This window comes from Mycteria americana, chromosome 1 (genome assembly GCF_035582795.1).
Source record: "Mycteria americana isolate JAX WOST 10 ecotype Jacksonville Zoo and Gardens chromosome 1, USCA_MyAme_1.0, whole genome shotgun sequence".
NCBI lineage: Eukaryota > Metazoa > Chordata > Aves > Ciconiiformes > Ciconiidae > Mycteria > Mycteria americana.
The window spans coordinates 52,377,255-52,400,453 of NC_134365.1; the positions used below are offsets into that span (position 1 = coordinate 52,377,255).

The following is a 23,199-nucleotide window of genomic DNA, read 5'->3' on the forward strand; positions in this document are numbered from 1 at the left end:
CAGTCTCATCCTGCCAAGGACTAACAGTGGGCTAATCCCTTCCACAGGAAACTAATTCCCATTCTGGATCTTAATCACATTGCAGAGGCTGATATTGCTACTGCTGTCAGTGACCTGGATAAAGCTGCCAAACTGTAAGATTTGTCTCACAAACCGAAAATGTTTTATGAAAAGGTAAATTTAAATCACTGCCTCTACAGAGACTCAACATTCCCTAAAGAATCTTACTTCAGCAACATTTAATATCATAGTCTAATATAGATCTGTATTGTAAATAGCTTTTTCACTCAGAGAAGTACTGAAGCAGTTTTGCTGTAAAACTCCAAGAGAGAAAAAAAGACCACTAAGTGTTATTATAATGTCACCTGATGAGATAACCCTCAAAATAGTCCAGTGGAGTTAGAATACAGAATAGTTTGGGTTGGAAGGGACCTTTAATGGTCATCCAGTCCAACCTCCCTGCAATGAGCTGGGACATCAACTAGCCCAGGTTGCTCAAAGCCCTGTCCAACCTGACCTTGAATGTTTCCAGGGATGGGGCATCTACAACCTCTCCAGGCAACCTGTTCCAGTGTTTCACCACCCTCATCGTAAGAAATTTCTTCTTTGTGTCTAGTCTGAATATACCTTATTTTAGTTTAAAACCACTACCCCTTGTCCTATTGCAACAGGCCGAACTGAGTTGCTCAAGGACATGTGGTACTCCTATTTCTCTACAGCAAAAGAGCTATCCAAGCTCCTCTAATTCCTTCTTCCCTCCCCCATTACATTCTTTCAGTAACTTAGATTCCAGAAAGAAAAAAACATTATGGAAACCATGTGCTGGGATGAAGATACACAAATTAAAAAATTCAGGTTAAAGCATCATTAAAATTCAAAATCAGTATGCAAAGTTTAAGGGCAACAGATGTTATCTCAGTAATTAATTTGGATATTTTATTTATTTTTCCTCACTAGCTGTTTGGATTTTTGTTTTTTAACCTCCTTTGGAAAACCCTGCTCCAGTATGCTGTCTTTCAACCTTTGAGATACAAAGTCCAATTGATGTCATCTGTCACCTCAAAGAGTAAAAGATTATGTTTTTATTGATATAACATAAGGCCTATTTCTTTAAAATTTTAGGATATGCTATTCTTTCACCAAACCACTGTTTCTATGTCAACTACTTGAGCTGTTCTTGAATTACCCAGTTCAGCAGCCTTGGAAAACAGTATCCTTTTGCCAAAATATTCTTTAAAATACATTTATCTGCATGCTAAGGGAAGTTTCTGTCTGTTTTACCACCTAAGTATGTTACTTTTCAACATACCCAAGTATGCTGAAGAGTAACCAGAAGAATCCTCCCACTGCAGTTTATTTCCTTTTGATAACTAGGATCCATAAGCCTGATATTAAACAGTCCAAGAAGCTTCTAGTTTTCACTTGTAGTACTTGTAATTCAGATCTATAGCTTTGCTTTCTTTAAAATTAGTCTACATTTCTGTTTAATAAAAGGGAACCCAAGAGAATGTCTTCAAAAGGACCAGTCATCAGTGCCTCATTAGTAATTTGTAAAAGCACAAAATAATCAAATACTATCATACTGAAATTTAAGTCGTGCATCTTGAATGCAGTTTCAGCACAACACCTGCTAACCAGATCTATCTGTATACTCAATAAAACGAGCTGTTAAATTGTTTTTATTATGAAAACCAAACTACATTTGCTTTTAAAGAAGTTTTTTTTTAAATGAATTAACTTTAAAAAAATCCCCTTTAAGATTCTCTTTACACAATTATTTCACTCTCACATTCTGGTGAAAACTTCAGAATAAAAATCTGCCAGACTGTTGCCATGAAGTGAGCCTTAATTTTATATCTCCCTGGACTCTATGTTTTTAGTACACCTTTATAACAAGGCTTGAGAATGAAACTTCTCATTAGCTGAATGGTAAAACAGAATGGCAGAGGCTTTCACTATTACTATTTACTGTAGTAAACTATGGGTTTACTTCACACAGAGACAAGATACACATACACAATTAGGTAACTTTATGTTTGTGTTCAATAACAATAAGCAAACTTTGCTAGTAAGAAAGAAACTGTCATTTTAATGAAGGCCTGGTTATAGCAACCATACAACAGGGAAATGGAAAAGTTATTTATTTCTGTCTACCAAACTGTGCATACTTCCTTCAGCTGAACTGTTCAGAAGCATTCTAATTTCTCCCATTTCTGATTTTAATCATATGAAAGAAATGGTCGGATTGCAGTCCAGTTGATATCCCACCTAAAGGTATACTGTATCTTTATATAGCATAATAAACCCGCATCTTTTTCTTCCCAACATGGTACATGTAACATAGGTGCTAACTCTAACAGTAATCCTGTAGGCATTACCATTTCTTGCATCAGAGTAAGTCACTGGAACAAGCCACACCCTTTGACTAAATTTAGTGGAATTGAAGGCAAATTTGAGGTTCTATTTCTAGATGCTGTTACTTTAAAAATTAATAAATGAAGACATTTCATTTAAAAAATACTACAGTCAGATTATCAGTTGACTGGATTAATCTCATGGACTCACTTTTTATTTTTTTACTTGTCGTTTCAAACAATTGGGACCATCTCATTGCTCCAACAGCCTTTTGGGATATTCGTATCTTCTATTCCCCACAGTCGGTGAAACTTACGACACCATTCCTCCACTGTCCATCTCTGATCCAGGTATGTCCCTAGTAGAGGTCATAAGGAACACTTTTTGAAGGGATTTTTACCAGGGTATTTAAATAAGCACTTCTGACATAATCTGGGGGTATCCTAGCTCTTCTAGACGATCTTCATTGCCTCAGCAGTTCAGGTTCTTCTTTCACTATAATGCTACGGTGACCACAGACTGTAAGATTCCTTGCCAAAGAAGGACTATAGGTTGACACTCTCCTCTTTCGTTTACCTGGTCAGGCATGCATAAACTTGCCTTCTGCATAATAAAGAACCACCATTGTTGGTTTTTTAAAAATTTCTTTCCTGCCTCTACTGCAGCCAGTAACTCTTTAGCTTGGAACTTCCTCAGGATCACCTTACCTTATTTTCTCTGCTGCACACACAACATAAGTGAGCCAATTTCAACAGCTTTAAGGAGGTACTACAAATACTATAGTCAGTTCTGTTAATTCTTAAGACTATCCCGACAACTATACTTTCCACCTCTATGGATGTATTCTTATTGGAGAGGAGAGGCTCCAACAAAATGCAGATGAAGAGCTCAGGACATCAACTGAATTATGAAAACCTAAAAGTAGAGAACAGAATCCACCACAGAACTAAAACAATGTCATAATACAGTAAGATGATGAATGCTTACAAAATTGTTTCAGAAGTCAAGAGAGCTTTGGTTCTTCACAACCTAGCTGTCTCTATTGTTGGAAGCAGGGTCCAAAATGTAGTTATTGACAACGAAGAAAGAAAAAACAGATACAAATTGTTATGTGATTATGAAATATTTCCCTTCTGAATTCATTAACCTTATTGAGAAAAGAGCTGTAGGAGAAACTTGATGATGGCAGCATGTGGTAGGCATGAAGTGCCTTCTGTCTGACTAAAATTGCAGTAGAAGCACATTCACTTTTGCTTTACAAAAAAAATATAAAACACACTCAAGCTAATGAAAGCAAAAGTGGTTTCCAAGAATCAAGACTGAGTTTGCTAAATTAAAGAGGGTAAAAAAATCCATTTCAATTTCCAGAGAAGTAACAAGTAAAAATATACATTATCTTGGTACATTGTTACTGAAACCAGACAGACATAAAAGAAACTGATTGCAAAATCTCATATAGAAATCTTTGAAGGTGGCAAGCAACCACGTAAACACACAAGAACTGCACAGGTTATAAAGATCAAAACACAATCCTAACCTCATTGTGATAATTACCATTTAACAGCTCAACCTGTACTTTGCTGTCCACGTTATAATTTATATGAAAGCTACTTCAATTGTCTGTTCAGCTTATCAGTCTTCAATTACATTAAAGCATATGAACTACTTCCATCACCATGCAGTCCTGGGGAAAAAAAAAAACCCCAAACTATCAGCTATTTTCATTGCTAGTATTCTACCATTATGTAAATGTCTACTAAAAAAGACTCTTAGCAAATTACGTGTCAGAAGCAGAACATACAAGCTTGCTCTTGTTAGGGAAGTTACTCCAGAATCTACAACATCAGAATCTGTAACTGTAAAAAGTTACAACAAAATAATTTTTAAGGCTAAAAATACATTGATGTTTCCATGATAAAGCAACTGGTGCCACTGGAGAATGAAGCTTGAGAAGGAACTGCAATGGGCAATGAATGACAGACAGACACAAGCTATGAAATGACAGGAGAAATGCAAGTAGAGAGGAGACTCACAAGGTAGTGAAAAGAAAAGGAGCCAGAGAAAGGACTGGAGTACGCTGTATGCAACAAGTTCTCTCACCAATAAAAAGGGAAAACAATGACAGAGACTTGACCTACATCTCAAGACACTAAACCGGGTATTAGGCTGCCCAATTACTAGATCAAAAACCCACATGTTCACATGATGCAAAGCACCAGAGCTCTCCAGCTTCTCTGTACGAATCTGTTCAAAACACTTTGTAAGTGTAATTCTGTTCCAAACCTACGCTGAACAGAGGATCAGCTGTCCTACCACAGCCACCACAAAGCTGAAAAGCAGCATTGTTGCATGTTCTGATCAAGTCAACAGAAGCGTTATTATATGCTTACGCTTGATCTGGGTCAAGTTTGTACCGATGGGTGATCCTGCAGTACGAGTAATGAACAAATCCGCTATTGCTAGAGGTGAATCTGTGATCTGAGGTACAGGAGCCCACATAAAACTAGTTGTACAGACAGCTTTCCAGAGTACAAAAAACCCTACAGCCCCCTAAACAATCTTATTCCAGGCATCACAGAAACAAGTGTTTTCAAGAAGTCCAATTACAGGTTAACATTCTTACTTTGTATTTTGTTTAAAGAAATCTTTTCTACCATTACTTGATTTAGTAATTTTATTTATTTTTTTAAATTTCTATCATTGACCTAATTACTCTCCCACTGAAGATGTTAAGACTCCCACCAACTTCCAGGAGAACCACTAGGCCAACGTAAGACACCTCAGAGACTAAAAGGTTTGCTTTAAATTTCATTTGTGAATGGAAGTTTTCAAAAATTTATACAAGCTCAAGGTTTATAGTAATATATGAAATTTTCTATTTTCCACACCTTCACTTGCCCACTTCTCAAATGTTTTCAAGAAAGAAAAGTTTAAGAACCACACCTATTATTTCACAGGATCATCTTGAAACCAAGGCCTTGTCTTGCATAGGAGCAAGAATTGGAGCATTCAGTCAAGATACCGTTCTCCTCTTTACTCAATGCCATGATTATTACTTTTTACTTAACTTTGCAAAATTAGTCAGATAACTATAAAGTGTCTAGTCAAGTGGTTGTTCCTTCAGAAACGACTCCTAAAAAGGGCACACAAGAGTAAAGGACAAAGTTTGAGCTAGTTTGTAATTGTGAAGTCTTCTTATAAAAACAATGCAAGAAAGGTTGAAGATTTATCATCACTTTTGCTCTCACAAAATATGCTAATGATTTGCCACATCCAGTTAGTGAACCCTTAAGTGCCTATGGCAGGTTTTAATCTTTAAAAGGGAATGAGACAGAAGATCTTAAGAGCTTCAAAGATCTCCAGTTTCCTTTACTGTACACAGGAAGCCTTAAGTCAATGTAGTGTTACCATCTAAAAATCATTTGAACATTTAGTCAAAGGAATGATGCCTACTGATACCACAGAAATTAGTCTAACTCCTTGGAGACACAAATACACTATACAAGCTCTATTTTGGTACTCTCTTCACTTATTCAATCCTCAAAGAAAGTGGAAAGACCAAAAGTGTGATGAAACCTGAAGTCAGGCCATGAAAACCTGAAGTAAAGAATAAAAAGTCTAAGAACAGATTTATCAAAAGTCCTCAGAACCCAAAAAGGTATTTTGTTTTATTCAGAAATAAGGTAATATTCAAAATGGCTCTTTAACAGAATTCATTGTAACTCATCCCCTGCAGGTAAACCAACAATTTCTTCCCTTTCCAGAAACAGCAAAAGACATGTGCTGTGATTTATGTGAGGATGCTAACATAAAAATGTATGACAACTCTTACACAGAATAAGAAACAGAGCAGTATCCAGACTTCTTACTTACACAGTCTAGCTAACATTTTCAATGTGTGCTGCAAAACAATTTAGTATTTTTATTAAATCAGATATATCTTAAAGCAAAGGCAAACCACTTAAAAGTTATTCAGTTTTAATATCATGTATTCTACCACTCTTAAACAGCTTGCTCTGAAAAATTTGGAATTGTTCTAGTCTGTGTTTTTAAAACTGTATTTCCTTGCCTGTAAAATTAGAGTAGTCCTTTCAACTATGAAGTAGATCACTAGCCAGCCATTACTCTGCCATCTGTGTTCAGCCCCTTTAGCCTAGGTCGCCAATTTAAATTTCATGCAGCTGAAACTATTCAAGTAAAAATACTGAAGTGTGCTATTATTTCTAATTACCTTGTACCCTGCATAGCAGTTTCTTAAATTTGAAATAGCTTTAAAAAAACCAGAAAAGTTGAGAGAAATATGTGACTCAGCCAATTTGACAGGAAGGTTTGATATTTTACATAATTCAGAGTTGTCACAATGCATATTCATATCTGGTTTTGAAGCAATTACAACTAAAATTTCCAATACAATAAACAACTAACCTGCACATTTTTTTTTTAAATCCTTAAAATAAGATAAATACACTAACAGCTGTACAATAACACAGTCCTTAAGCCTAAATATTAATGACAGAATTGATTTCTTGGGAGCAAAAAAGATTCTTCTTTACTATGAAAAGCAATATGCTACAGTTAAAGGCTATATGGTGATCAGTGTTGATTTTTCATCTTGTTTTTAACTATTTTAACTTCAGTGAACAGCAAGAGACAAAACAAGACTGCTTGGGAATAAATGTATTATTACTGAAGGTACAGTTATTTAAAACATTTGCAGTATTTGACTATATATAAGAGCAGGTATGGCTAAACAATAGATACCTAACAGAATGGAAAAAATATATAGCGATACAGACACATTAACCAGTTACTCGATGCTTTCATCCCTGAAGGTGGATAGTCTCACCATTTTGCCCCAAATGGATAAATTTAACAAGAAAAAATATTCACATGAAAAAAATTGTAACTTCCTTCATTGTTATTTGCATGGCTACTGTTGAAAAGTATGTAATCAAAAACAGTACTTCTGGAAAGAAAATAATGTAAACAATATACCTATATACTAATCTTCAAAGATGGATTTGCCCTGGACAAATGTACGTAGAAATCTTCAGTTCTCTGTAGGGATCATTTAAGTCATGCAGTAGACAAATTGGGATTCAATGCTGGGATGAAAAGTTTTCAAGTAGTTGAAACACGAAACACATTCAGAATAGTTAAGCAACAAAATCAAACAAAGTCGATACTACAGAAACATACTCATTTTTCCTGACAATTTTCAGGACAGTTCACCTTGCTACAGATTCAACTAAAAGCCTGACATCAAAGCATAACATATGAACATGGTTTTAGAATCCATTTTTCCATCTTTTTTCCCATTATCTACTCTATGATTATTTTATCTTATGTAATAGTATAATCAAATATTACAGCCATATTTCAAAGTTCACATCTTGCTATTCTAACAATGGAAGGAAGTAAATGCATTTTACAGTTGCTTCTGTTCTGATCCAGATTCCATTATGATGGACACTGCTCAGAAATGCATTTTCAGAATCCTGAGTATGCCTTAGAGGTATACTCATTTTTTTGTGTATACTTATATTTTTTGTGTGTGTTTATCTTTCTCCTTTTTTCTTCTTTTTTAATAAAAGCATTAAAAAAGGAAAATGTGAAAGCTCTTGCAAACTGCATGCAAGTTGAATCTGGCTCTGAAGTAAGAACAACAAAAACCCCCAGTAAATAACCCTCAAACCTTTCAAGCAAAATAAGAAGGAGCATTGACAATGGATTTAGTCTCTCAACCCTCCATGATCTCTACAGAATAAAAAGTCTCATGCTCAAGATAAGATCATCTTGGTTTTTAACTGCATGTGTTTACAAGACCATATGAGAGTGCCTTTATAAAATCCACACCACTAAGCCAGCATAATTTAGAAATATTCTCCTTATGTAAGTGTACTTTAATATGCATTTCTGCTCTTTAGTTTACTCTTCCTTGTGTGTCACAGCTTATTCTTGACTGCACTAGATACGCGAGACGTAAGTTCTCCTGCTCTGCCAAAGGTAACCTTTCTGCATGTAAAGAAAGATACACACAGCCAAATAAGCAAAGCTGTAACAAAGATCTGAAATCTAAAGAACAAAATAGTAATTTGTGACGGAGGCTTCTACTGAAAGCATCAGAAATTACCTACTATAAGGCTGAAATCTTGACAAATACTTCTAGTACTGATTTTTTTCCTCTTCTAGCATTGATTTTAAAAATTTCCACTTTCAAGCTAGGCTAAAGTTCGTTTAAACATAGGCTACAATTTTTATTAGAAATGAAAATATCCAACATTGGACGTTTACAATGAGAAATTGCCAAAAAATTGAAAGAATTTCACAGATCTATTTTTAATGTTGAGAGATGCTGAGTGAATTACGTGGGAAATCCTATCCTTTTCAGGATACGTAAGGAATACGTAACAAATCGTATCATTTTTCTGAAGTTCCCAAACTTGAGTCAAGTTAGTTATTGTGAAGAAAAGCTGAAGAAATTAACAGGGATCATAGCAAAGATATACACAACCAAGTCCTTTGAAAAATAAAATATTCACCCCAAGTACTGATCCCCAAGAATGAATACTTACCTATCATATAGACTGGAGAATCAACACAAATGTATTAATGTTACACCTTAACCTTAAAAATCATAGGAGTTTTCTGAACCTAAACAAATAAACTTCATACTCTTCACACTTAAAAATGCATTACCTTTTCTTCCCTCTCTGTTTTTCATAAGTATTATTTGTCTTCTCCATATGAACTTATATCTCAGTCTTGCTATTAGATTGACAATATGAAAGCCAATTAACGCTAATGGTCATCATGCTTGTGGGCACCTGTTGTCTAATGAATAGGCAAAATAATCAAGATATTAAAGAAATAAAGAAGAAAAAAGGCAAAAGTGACTTCCTGAAAACCAATTACCTGACTTTCCAGATGTGGAAAAAAAAGAAGGCTTGGTCTACAGGCAAGAAGTTGCAAGCAATTTTCTACTTCAGTAGAATAAAGTGTCAGTAATGCCACACAACCTGTTTTATAACTCTTACTGATGATTCAAACAGAGATCGTAACCACTTAAGCTCATACACTTCTCTGAACACATAAGGAAGTTATAATCTGTCTACCCCCACAAGAAATAAAACCTACTAGCATGACAACAGCGGAGGGAAAGGAATATTACAAGGGTTGTCAAATATTATTTCCCATAAAACATTTTATTATTGCATATTCCAGTACTGACAGTAGAATACTTCTAGTTTTGAAAACTCATAACATAACAACAGGTGATGACCATCCAATAAAACACACAGTTTCCAAACAAGCTCCTGCCTCACACAGCCTCAGCAAACACCTCAATTTCAGCATGACATGGACTATTTTTATTCTGCATATTTAGATTGTATTTTCAAACTGTATAGCAAATTCTTGGGGCAAGGGAGAAATAAACATTCACTAATCACTTGCAATCGCAGACCGAGAAACAGATTAATTATTAGAAAAACATTTACTCCAGTTGCTGAACGTTAAAGTTAAATGGAACGTGGAAAAGTGAAATGGAAAGGTTTTTAACCTGCAGGGAATAAAAAACTTCAAGTCATGGAGGGAGGTGACTGGAAGACTTCATAGAAAGTTTTATAACATTTTTCACAACTAATTCCAACAAACTGCTGCTGTCAGTAGCAGTATGCAAACCAATTACTTTATAGCCAGCTCAGGTTAATGCTGCTGCTGTGACTGTGGTGCAGACAGAAGCCGAGATAATGAAAAAGATATGCAAGCCACCACATTACAGTCATGACAAACTATTTCCTCTCATGTTTTTGTTTGAAGTGTTGCTACCTATACTGTCCTTGCAATATGCCGAAGCACAAACAGAATTATAAGCTTTCACAGTTTAGGTTTTTACTAAGTTTTAAAGGTGCCTTGGCCTCTTGCTGTGAGGCAACCAAGGTATCAGGTGCAACGGCTTCTGAATTGCAGATAGCTTTCCACTTAGGAATATCTTAATCAAATGTGTAACGTCAATACATGCTAGCTAGCCAAGTACAAGCAGATGATCTACGGGGAAATATTCTCTGCCCAGCAACATTGGTGTTGCCTGGCCCCCTAAAGATACCACTATCAAGAAAAGAATGATTTTTTTCACCTAAAATCTAAAGAAAGAATTGCTGTTTTACAGAATTAGAGATTAACCTGGCCTATTTCTTCTCAAATTTCTTTTAATTTTAGCCTCTATCACTATCTAATTTTCTCTTTTTTTTTCCTGGGTGTAGGAGGAAATCCTACCCCCTGCTGACAAAAGAGATGGTAGGAGGTAGCAATTACTAATGAACTAGCAAAGCAAGCTCTTCATTATAAAGCAAGAATTTAAGAGAATCTGAATAAGGAGAGAAATACCTGCACTTTCCTTTGGTAGCAATAAGGATGAAAACACATTTTGGGCTCCCCAAGAGCTCTAACTACATTCCCAGAATGATGCTTCTGCTGTCACATATCTCGCATGCTGGAAATCTGGATAAGAAAGCACAAATGCTTGCACATGTATTCAGAGCATGATTTCCAGACTCATACCAATTAGTTCCTTCCCTTCTGTTTCCTGTCACTTAAATAAAAACATTGGGAAAGATCCAAATAATGACATTTTGACAGCAAAAAAGCAAAGGCATTCAAACATTACCGACGCAAATCCGAAACAAACCAAGCATGGAGGTACCTCTTTTCCCAACACCTAATTCCCCATGACATGCTTCCATGAACTCTAACCAGCTTCTTAACAAAGATCACACACTTCGCACATGCAACAAATTGTGTAGGTACAAATCAACTAGCTTCCCAAGAATCAGTCTATACCTGGAATAAGCTTTAAGAACTTTACGAAGTGTTAGAGACTGGGGGGAGGGGGGTGGGGGGATATCAAAACCTGAACATGCAAACATAACTATACACAGCTTGCATGCCTACACACATACAAGATCTTAGACTCATGTAGAGAACAGGACTCATGCTGATACATTTATACTACACCTGATAAAGCGATACCTGAAGAGTACCTTCTCCCTTCAGCAGGGAACAAACTAACATATTTGCACGTTTTATAATACAACTACCTGACAACCTACTAGAAAAAGCTCTAAATTTTGAATTTGAAAGATTTTTAAATTAGCGTGAAATTTACTACTTGTCCCATATTAGACCATCAGAGGGGAAAAAATGCAGAGTTCACATGCTAAGTGTCAGAGACACAGAGAGTCAGGATGCCCTAGAGAGGAGATTGATAAATCTACATGAGCTGTCCCCTTTTTCCCATGTTCATCTTCCACACCTCTTGATCACTCTAACAAGATTCCACAATAAAAATCTCTGTCATCCCATTAAAGAATCTCCAATCTACAGGGTTAATAAAATTAACACAGATTTGGTTTTCAGCTATCTATTTATGATTAGTTTTGTATGTTAAACATTCAAATCTAATTCACAAAGCAAAGAAAGGTTGGGACCAATGCTTTTTAAGCCTATTATTGCTATACACACTTTCTGCATGTTGCACAAATCTATTACAACAGAGTTACGTAAACGATGTATCCTGCTTCTTTCCAGACTAGGTTTGCTCTTGCTTACCATTCAAACATGACAGCATAAGAGACAAGTAAGAAAGCCAAGCAGAAGAGACTTTCAGGTGATTAGAAATTTCAATATAAATTAACCTTTTAAAGGCCCTTGTGTATCCCAGCAAGATGATGTAAAATATCAAAATGTAGCAGGTCAGACTAAACTCTTTTATTTGGTAGAAGGAACACAGCTTTGGGGAGAAAAACCAAACTGGAATCTAAAGACTACTAAACTAAGCTACATACATGTGGCACCCCAATGCAGCTGGTATAAGCAGAGGCCAAGTATGCTTTTTAAGCCAAATCTGATGATTTCTGAACACTTGAAATATACTCTGCATCTGGTATTATCTCTTTAAAATACACATTATTATATTTTCTTCACAGTAATACAGAGCAAACTGAACATCAAAAAAATAAGGGAAGGCAAAGAATCGAAACACAGATACTGCCTTTCATACTGGCAAGAAGCCTTGCTAAACTTTCCATTCTCAGGTGTAGCAAAAACACATCCAGTTTTAAGCACCATGCTGAACCCCTCATACCCAAACACTCAGTCTTCACAATAAAATAAAAGCAAGAATAAGGATCTAAGTCTTTCTACTACTATCAAAACAGTATTATTCTATCTACTGCTCAACGAACTTCATGTGGAACTTCATTTCTACTGCAGTTCACATTTTGCAAACCACCAGCAAAAATTCTTATTGAATGTATTTCCTTAAGACAGCCCAATAAGCTCAAAAAGCAGCTTGTTTTGTTATGACTTACAGGACTGACATCATTTGTTTCATAATTTGTTACGATACTTGAGAAATTGTTCAAAATGTTTTAATTATGTATTATCCTAACTGGCATTTAGTAAAACACGATGAGGATATGAGGGGTAAGTGTAGAATAAATGTTTCTTACTAATTAGGCTTGTAATGAACAGGTTTCATGTGATCACTTAATTTATGACCAGTGTCACAGTATCCTCTGTGAGAATTACCTAATTTAGTCACCAAGTCAACTCAAAGACCTAACCATCTCCCTTCATTATGCAAACACTCCACGTACTTTGCAGAGCATCTTGGCGGACAAATTGAAAATGTGCAATTTTTTGGAATGTACATGTTTGATGAACAGCAGTTCAACACATTAATGTTTAGGTCAACGAGCATACACAGCAGATAGCTTCACAGCAAAATAACTGACGTAAGAGAAAGAGATGACTAATAATGAACTCCTCTATATGGCATTAAATTCAGCTACCACCCAGAGAGAAAAGCACTGCGTATTTACCACCCTGTTTTCAGTCCTGTGGTGGGAATCCTCCTTTGGTGAAGTCTGCAGAGGAGGAAAGCTGCCCTGGAGCACCAGGTGATGGAAAGGGCCATCCTTCTACTCCAGCCTCATCACATGGAAAACACAGTGTGGGGACAAGGCTAAAGCAAGTGGAGTTAGTGTTATGCATGGCCATTTCCAGTTTACTTTTTCAAAAGTCTACCTTTCTTTTCAACCTTGTGTACAGTGCAACAGGGGAAAAAAAGAATTTATTCAAGTTGGTTCAGCTTCAGGACATCCTGGTACTGAACACACACAAATCTATCCTGACTTTATATACAAAGACATTTACCAGTGCCACCAGAGCTGGCTTACAATCAGTTTTTCCGCTGGATCTGTAGAATAGTAGGGGATAACGCCAGGCACAAATCCTCAGTACGAGAATCCTTTTCAGAGTATCAAAGCAAACTTTTTGCTTGTGCCTCACATTACAACTTTATGAACTAAAAATAAATGTCAGAAGAACACACGGATTTACTAGCTTTTAAATGGACAGGTAGAGTTAACTAAGGAAATCTCTTACCACAAAAGGATCCCATCCATATTGGTGTATAATCTAGTCAGTAATGACTTTTGGAGGTGACACTAAATACATATTCACTTCAAAACTTTTTTACTCTTAAACTGCAACTTCTTTTTATCCTTAAAACAGATATGGCACAAACAGGTGAAATATTCACCCTGCATTCCCCTGTAGCTCACACTATACTCAACCTAATCTCTTCCCTAGAGACAGAAAACTTTATCTTGGTAGCAACATCAAGTTTTTACAGAGTGCAAGTCTGCTGACTAGGAAGACCAAGTGACCAAGTTAGTGGGAATACAGACAGGAACGGGAACACAGGAATTTACCAAATACTGCTCTTAGAAAGAAGAGGATTAATGCAGCAATTTAAGATGCTTTTCTGAGCTTTGAGGTAGCAAGCTAGTTTTATCATTAAAGAATGCACCCGCTAGAGCCACCAGAAGGGGAGTGATGGTGGCCACGTCACCCTCCTTGGCACAGCCAGGCTACGAACAGCCTGGTTCCCACCATGCCTGACCCCTGTCAGCCTTACACCCCCTGGGACAGGAATGCCACTCCCAGCTACCTGTGCTCCTAGAGAGGCACAACCTTTCTTAAAAAAGCCTCAACTTTGTTTTTAATTCAAATTATTTACATTTATCTGGTTGTATAAACAAAAACACCTTGAAGCTATTGTTATTTTCATTAAACAATCCTAAATTATAGTGCATCATTTTGATAAACAGTACAGCACATGCTACAGATCAAGTTAATTTTAGCATTGTACACCATTTCATACAAAGAAAGTTCACTTCCCCCTTTAGAATAAACAATTAACTTGAATTACAAAGAGCCGTTAAAAAGCAACTTTCTCTTTTAACCCTACTAAATGATTAATACTGCTGTTTTGAGACAGGATGTCTGAATTTGAGAGACAGTTCCACTATCAAAAGAGAACAGTATTTTTAAATTGATTTAGTGCTTGTATTAAACTTCTACTTTAGCATGACAGAGAGTTGAATATTCTTTATTCACACAGTGGATTATTTAAAAAAAAAATAAATCCATGTATGGCCCATGCAGTCGAGAATGTAAACACATAGATATTGCTGATGACAGCATTTAGGTCTTCAGAGAATTAATTTACTCTCTCAAGTGCTGCTAGACAATTCTGTGTAATGAGCAGCAAAAATACTGAATAAAGTATTTATGATTTACACAGTATAAATCATATTCTGATATGCCAGACATGCATTTATAATATGCCCAACATACATTAACTAATCATGAAGTGTGCAACAAAGTGTGCAGAAATTGCTCACAGAACATGCTCTTGCACGTGTGAAGAAAATGTGGTTGCATTTCTTTACATCTCATTTGCTATACGCAAATTTCACCCTGACATAAAATTGCAATTTTAATCTCCTCCTCTCAATATACGTGAATGTTTCACTAAAGAAATACCTGAAACTTTCGTTGCATCTTTCAAGTAAAAATGGTTCCAAGTACATCATGAGCAGGATTTTCAATAGTGCAAAAACCAAACTAAATCTAAAAATAGGTCACATTTAATAAAGTTACTTCCAGACCTTTAAAACAAAATATACAAAGCCCTATGGTACAGAAAGCCTACTAATGCTTATTATAATCCTAAATACCTTCTGTTTTCTACAAGGTCATAATGTCCTTCTATCCATCAGCTGCCTTTCTATTTTCTATTAATTTAATTAACATTTAGTATAGATCACGTTTTCTGTTTTCTCTTTTTATTTGTTTGAATTTAGAGGTAGATCACACATCATTTTTAAAACAAAATTCAACATTTAAAAAACTTCAATATAATAGGCTGTCTCTAAGTAGTGTCTCAAAATGACACAGAATTAAATCATTCTACAGGGCAATATTCTCTTGTTTTCAAACATAGCTTCCCCATTCTAGGAATTTAGGTAAGGTGGAAGAAATACACATAATCAATTTTAAGGTTAGTTTAAAATACATAATTTTCAGATGAAGACTCCAGCCTTCATCAATAATATTAAAAGCATACACACCAGCAGAGTTCCAAACAGGATCTATGACAAAAATTAAAGCCTGTATTATACATTGTGTTATACTCTAGAAAAATGAATAGCCCTAAATATTATATTATTGCATACTGAAACATCAGTATCCTTTTAAAATGAATCATTTAAAATAAATCAAACAAAAATTTAAGCCAAAGTTACAGATCAGAAGCTACAAGTTTCAATCTTTATTGCAGCAATACAAATTCTTACAGCTAATCTCATGGAATTATTTGAGTAGATAAATTTCTGCGCTACATATGTAGGAAAGACATGTAGAAAAGAGCAAGGAAAACCTGGGCTGAGAATAAGATTACTAACTTTGCCACTCTGCCACTCAGTGATCTTGGATGCTTGAAGTAACACCCAAAACTTTGGCTTTGCCATCTGATGAGAAGGCAGATGAAAATTATTCTAAGGGCTCTTAAAAAAAAAAAAAATCAATTAAAAAAATTCTAAAATTCAAATTCTAATATTAATAATTTCTAGTAGCATCCAAATTACTAAAAAAAGACAAAAACCAGATAAGCTGCAAAGATTTAAGCATATAAAAATGTCCAACAACAACAACATAGCATACCTCTTGTGATGTTCCCCTACTAACATTTTTTAGGAAACACAGCACTTCCCAAAATATTGATGGACAAAAAAGATAACAAAACTATATTGGATATTAAGGAGAAAAACTGTTAGGAAGTTTAAGCCTTATTAATGGAATTCCCAATATTTAACTTTCATACACTTAAAGAGAAGTAGTACAAGGCATTTCATAGCATAATTCCAAGATCAGCATTCCATTCATGGGTACAGAGGTGCAGAAGTGAACAGTGTTCTACTGAGGGGCTGGTCAATGAAAAATTGTGTCAGAACCGCGAATAAGATTAAACTAGTATCACTACAAGACAACACGTTAGGACATCCAAAACATTTCTTAGCTTCAATTCAATCTCCTCCTGTCATAAAACTTTTGATGCTGCAGAACATGTGTTTGAGAGCAATGAAAGGCACCACCCAGTAATCACCTCTAGCTGCTCTACAACATTATATTATTCAATCTACAGCATTTCATGACTGGAATTTAAAAAAAACCTGGATACAACTCTATGGCTTACAAAAGTTCAAAACATTTAATTATCCTTAGAACACATAATCAGCACATATCATGAATAATACTGTACGCAGCGTCTCTCAAAGAAAACCTGCAGTACAGGGATCCGAGAGCAGATCTACATATGCTGTGTTTCACTACATAAACACAGACGTCTGACTTTCCAGATCAAAATATTGTTGACAGCACAGACAGCAAAGCCCTAAGACAACCCCTAGGCCTTCCTCTGGCTTAAAAACAAAACAAAAAACCCACCAGATACCCAATATTTCACAAGAACTCACTGCAGTAATATCTAATTCTGGATGCAGCATGCCAGAATGCCATGCCCTGCCTGTAAAGCTCTCCTTTTGTCCTAGCTATGCACTCCTCCTCTCACTTCTAACACCTGAATTCATCCCCTTTGCTGCCCAACAAAACCACTGCTAACCCTAAGGTTTGGTCCAAAAATACAGCAAAGCTACTCATCCGAGGAGAGAAAACGGACATTATTAAAATAAAAGTTCACCTCTATGCTGTAAAACAGAGTGCAGCTTCTCTGTATTTCAGACTGCTTAATCAAAAAGCTTCCTAAACTTTATGATAAAGAGCCATGATGACTCAATCCAACTGGACTAATACTACTACCTAGCAGAAAAAGCAAGGCTTGTGCACACTGTGGAAGGAGCTTTGTCAGGAGTTAAACAAGATGAAAGGACCATCATAAATGTCTCCTACTTTTGCACAAAACAGAACATGTTATTTTTCCGAAGCCTCTTATGATCACAGAGACACAAATATTTTTAAATTAGAACATAACACAAATTATGTGGCAACTACCACAAATAGCTTTGAAAGGATAATAACCCACATAATTTTCTTTCTCCCTTTTAAACCTCTGTATACAAGGGAAAAAAAATTCTATTATGTCACTAGGATCCACTAACAGTTAAATATATTACCTTTGGGGTGTGGCTCTTCTCATAAAAGTGACTATACAGAAAAGGAATTTTCTCTGTCAACAATTTTGCTTCCTGTGCTTTATCAGAGGTTTGAGGTTTTTTTCCTCCTTAAGTGACAAAGTTTTTTTTTTTTTTTTTAATAGTCTACTACTGGAAGCTCTGCACACTCAATGTAGTTGAGAGAATATTCCCTGTAGAAGACAGTCAACAGGACTGCTTTCAAAGTCTGTGTTTCAGGCCTGTCTGGAAGCAGTGAGGTTAGTTACGTATGTGTTAGTTCTGTCTGACGTACAACTGGAAAGGCACCAGTGCAATTACCTAGACTGAGACATAAAGCATTAATGTAGGTTAAATAGTCCAGGATAGATTGATTTACATTGGTATAAAAAGACTGAGAGCAAGATACCACTTAGCCATAGAAAAGGGAAAGCTATCTTATTGTGTTAGTATAAAGCTGGCTTACCAGTATTTTATAGATACACCATCTTCGCTTCTCCCCCCGTTCTTTCTTAGAAATGTTTACCAGAATCTATGCCACTAGGTTTTCAGACACTGTTGGGGTATTATTTCTGTTAACACATCTCTGCAGCTGACACTGTTGAGGCTGATTTTCAAAATGTCCTCAGCACTCACACCCTGAAGATTAGTATCTTAAAGAAGCCTCAAGTCAAGCCATCAAAAATTGACATAATCCATCCCTACATACTTCTTTAGCTAATGACGCACTACTTTTCATGAAAACTGGCCAATGTCACTACACAAAACCTGTTGCAGTTATATTCTAAAATAACACCTTCAACAGGTTATCTAAACTAGCATAAAACTTGGCAAATGATGTCAACGAACCCCAGGAAATCGTTCTCAATATACAAGTAAAACAGAAATTTCACATCCTGTCTTCCAAGCAAAAACAAAAAACAAACTCGGGATTAAGACACAATTTCAGTTACCAAGAGCAGATATGACAATCCAGTCATGTAAAGATGTAAATTTACAACTAACTTTATGCGGTGTAATGTCGTTATAAAGTCAATAATGAACATCAACTGCAGGTGTAGTATATGCTCAAATCTTCACTAGGCTTATTTTATCATGGAGTATATATATTCTAAGAAGCAGGTTCTCATAATACAAAAAAATTGATCATTTTTATTTGTCCTTGCAACCCTAGTTTTGAAATTGCCACGAGACATAAAATAAAACCAGATCATTCAGCAATCTATTTCAATATTAAAATATACTATAACTACTACTCACATGACTGGAATTGTAATTCATGCTAAGCACCTGCAAGCAGAAGCGAAGAATAAAGAAAAATCTGCACGTTTTCTTGCTTACATATTAAGGACCCAATAGCATAAATTGCAGGGGTGGATTCACACTATTCATCTTTAGGCACCTGTGGCACTTAGGAGAAAGTTTCATACCAGTTCTGGGGTCAATTAAGTTTCCCACCACCAGTAAGAAAATGCTTGGCTCCATCCCTCAGCCACCTTCTCTGCCTTCTTCACCATCAACCATGTAATTCCTGCCCTCTCTCTTCCCTCCAGTACTTTCCAGATAGTAGTGGAAACCTATTCAGTTTACTGATGCAGCAAAAATTATTCTGAAGCAAGCGCTTAATTCAGCTCAAACTGTAATGTTGTAATACAAAAACAGTGACTGTAATGGTCTCCCTCCAAGGTAAATGTGGAAAGAGAGGCAGCTCTATATTAAGATCTTTGGATTACCCTCTGAACCTTAAAAAAAAAAAAAAAAAAAAAAAAAAAAAGGCAAAACCCAAATCAGTCAATCTGGCACAATTCCTATTTTAGATGTGAATAAGTTATTTGCTGAAAAAAAAACAGGTTTTATCTACCCACTCCTAGAAACAGATTATTAAAAAGAATACAGGTATTTTGTTAAGACACAGCTATAGGTGCAAATCACTGGCTATCCATTCATCCCCAAAATAACTTTTAACAATGACAAACAACTTATGACTTAAATCCTTCAACTAATGTCTACCTCTTCCACTACCAGAAATATTCACAAATACCAGGAAACCAAAACTCCTATTATGTAAGACCACCAAAAAAAAAAAAAAAGCCCATTTTAAAGGAAGCAGGTTCAGAACACTTTGTTAACAACACTTTACATTTTACACACAAACTAAAACTAAATGCATTTTAAAATGCAGTAACTAAGCTTACTACCAAAGCATATCAAATCTATACACTCACAAATCATAATCTACTTGGTATAGCTCCTAAAATACTAAAATTGCATAATTCAGGAAGAAAAGCAGATACCTATGGAGTAAACTAATTACTATACACCATTATGTTGTTTCTCCTGTCCTGTCCAGAAAAAAAAAAAAAAAAGAGTATGCTTAATAACAAAAGGCCTTCTTCTGCCTAAATACATTTTAAAGCTATTTTTTTGGCTTATGGATGAAACATTTTGCTTTTGAGAATTATATTGAGACCTATCAGAAACAAGCCACAATAAAACATTTAGGTTAACTGCATTCCCTGATAAACAACCCAGAGTTACAAGCAGCAGGTTTAAAAATACTGTGACTTGTGCAAATGGGAACACTGTAAGCTGTTTATCTTGTTTAATCCTGAAGGTAAACAGCACAAGCTTTAAAATATTTTCCTTCTTTGCCATAACCTACTGAATCATATTGACAAAGGTAATGAAATACTATGGAGAATCTTAAACTTTCGGAATTGCCTCTGAAAATTGCTTTATCTGAGTATTGTACAGGACATTATTCTCAAGAACACTCAGTGTAAATTTCAGTGATTTAAAACCAAACTGTAGCTTCAACAAAACCAAAGATCTCATTTTGTCTCTCCTGAGGTCATCACTTCTTCAGAAAAAACAAGGACCCTGCACAACTCCCCTGTTGGGTGCCTTTAAAATATGACCACTATAGTTAACTTTTTTTTTTTTTATTGTTGCCTATTAAAAAAATTTGAACTCCTACCGCAGCTTAATTTCAGCTTATGTAGTTCAGTTTTTAAATATTATTTTCAAGAAAAAATACTATTTTCAGCTTCCTTAGATTTCTTTCATCCAACACTAACAATTTCTACACCAAAAATCCTATTTCCTTTCATAACTCCCACCTCAAACATGTACCCATATTTAAAATTAAAAATATATAAGATTTATCAGTAATTATTTCCCCACTGGCCCTCCTTATTCAGTACCAAGGTAAGTTTCTGAGCTGCTGTTTTACACATAATTTTTAAAAGATTTTAGTACAGCATATACGTTTGATATATTTAGCAGTTGAGTACCTCCTTTCCTCTCTGTACAACAGGAAGTTTCCCCTCCCATCTGCTCAGGATATTTGACAAAATAAATAATTAGAAACTGTTGTTTTTCCACTGATTCTGCAGAAAGTGACCATTATTTACTTGTAAAAACAAAAGTAAAGTTGAACCCAAATGCCTATTTTAATCTCCATGGGTTCCCTGACATAGTCACCAAATGGTCACAAGACACCTGCTAGTACAAAGGCAGCAGCGTGGGGATGAGAGCAGGAGCCAGCAAAGGGAAAAACAACTACGGCTTTAAGCAATAGTGCCAGAGTTATGCCAGTTTAAACTGTTTGTGGAGCAACAAAGTTATTCACAGGCAGCACCAGCCCAAGCTTAGTCTCCCGCAGTCATACAGGAAGACTTAAGTTTTATATTTAGTTTGCAGAGCAAACATAAATAAGGTGAATTATGAAATAGTTTCACATTTTACAAGCACACACTTAATTTAGTAAGATATTTATGACAGAGCTTTAAGAAGGAAGCAAGCCTCCTGAATATGGCTGTTTATGACGAGATCTTGACAAAGAGAAAAAGAACAGAGGAAGCTGCTCTTGCAATAAGCTAAGCACAGACTAAAAAATGGCTTTTAATCTTCCCCAGTTAAACATATATATGAGCACAATTTTTTTGGCCCACACAGAATGTTTATGAATTCTACATTTAGAAATTCAACTTTGCTTCAAGAAATACAGAAAGCTAGTGGAAATATAATAAAATGTAATCTATTATTTCACAATTGATTATCCTCCTCTTGTATATTATTAATGAATTATTAATTAATATCTTTCTTAAAAAATAAAAGCTTACCCTAAAACCCACATACTGAATGCAGATCAACACTTAATATCTGTTCTGTATTATACATGAAAAACTATTCCAAGGCTTTACAAAATAAATTTCCTAACTAAAAGTCAATATTAACAGCTGCTTATATTTATTTTAATTACAAAATATCATTAATTTATTTAAAAAGTTAACATACTGTATTCATTATTTTAGAGCCTGATATAAAATGCCACATCAAGTAAACAATCGGGAAACTGCCATTTTTCCAAGCATCCACCCTGCGCTAATGACCCATTCTGCAGTATCTATTGTTTTCCCAATTTTCTGCGAGCTACAAAAACAATCAGCAATTTTCACTGGCTTTCACTTCATTAGTGGCAATGCCCAACAGCAGGCACTGAGCAGGTTTCCCAGTGCTCCTTCATGAACGTACTTTGACGACGAGGAGCTCTCATCACACGCAGTTACGTAACGGCAACTATTTATAGTTAACCACTTGATTCACGTTATCCGCCAGGTTTTAAACCATTTCAGATGTAGACACTTGATCTATCATTTTAGTTCCTTAATCAAAATGTCACGTAACAGCCAAGCGAAAGGTTTTCGAGAAGCCTGTCTGCAACATCAACAGTATTATACCACACAAAGTTCTTAATCTTATCAAGAGAACCAGAAGTTAATTTCACGGGATCAGTCTTCTATAAATATACGCTGAACAATTATTTCCTCTACTTAAACTCCTGTTCAGTCAATATCCGTTACTATGCATATTACTAACTTTTAGAACCACTGAAAGACACCTTAAGTTGTGCTAAAATTACAGAATTCCTCAATGTTCTCAGACATACTGAAAAACGTCATCAGAAGAAAGCACCCTATCAACTTTTACAATTCTTACCATACAACTTCAGTGGCTGCTGTTTAACACCCTCAAGTTCTCTGAGGAAGTGCTTCAGAGCATCACATATGACTATCATCTGGTTTTATTTCTGAATATAGTGGTATTTAAGGAACACCAACCTCTTCTGAAGATCACCAAATGCTAACATTTTCTTTAGCACTTCTAACAGGCTAATGGCTGTGTTAGAATTCATTTTCCTCCTAAAACATGCCCTGCCTTACTGTCATAGTCCATGACAGCATGGGTTTTTCCTCATCACAGTCTTTGTCTTCACTTATCAAGCATATTCACTTAATTCAAC

The 23,199-nt window shown here is 35.6% G+C and overlaps 1 protein-coding gene across 6 annotated transcripts in view; it reads right to left on the minus strand.

Annotated features, from left to right (window-relative positions):
* Positions 1 to 23,199, minus strand: part of CDK17 (cyclin dependent kinase 17) — a 99,591-nt gene that overhangs the window by 70,830 nt on the left and 5,562 nt on the right. Inside the window, exon 2 of one of the 6 annotated variants that reach the window (XM_075497449.1) lies at positions 2,566 to 2,713. The exons of 4 other annotated variants lie outside the window; for them this stretch is intronic. The gene's annotated coding sequence lies outside the window, so the exon portion shown is untranslated. Of the gene's footprint in view, positions 1 to 2,565; positions 2,714 to 7,350; positions 7,442 to 23,199 lie in introns of those variants that run through there. One more of the 6 variants, XM_075497461.1, reaches the window with a different exon arrangement.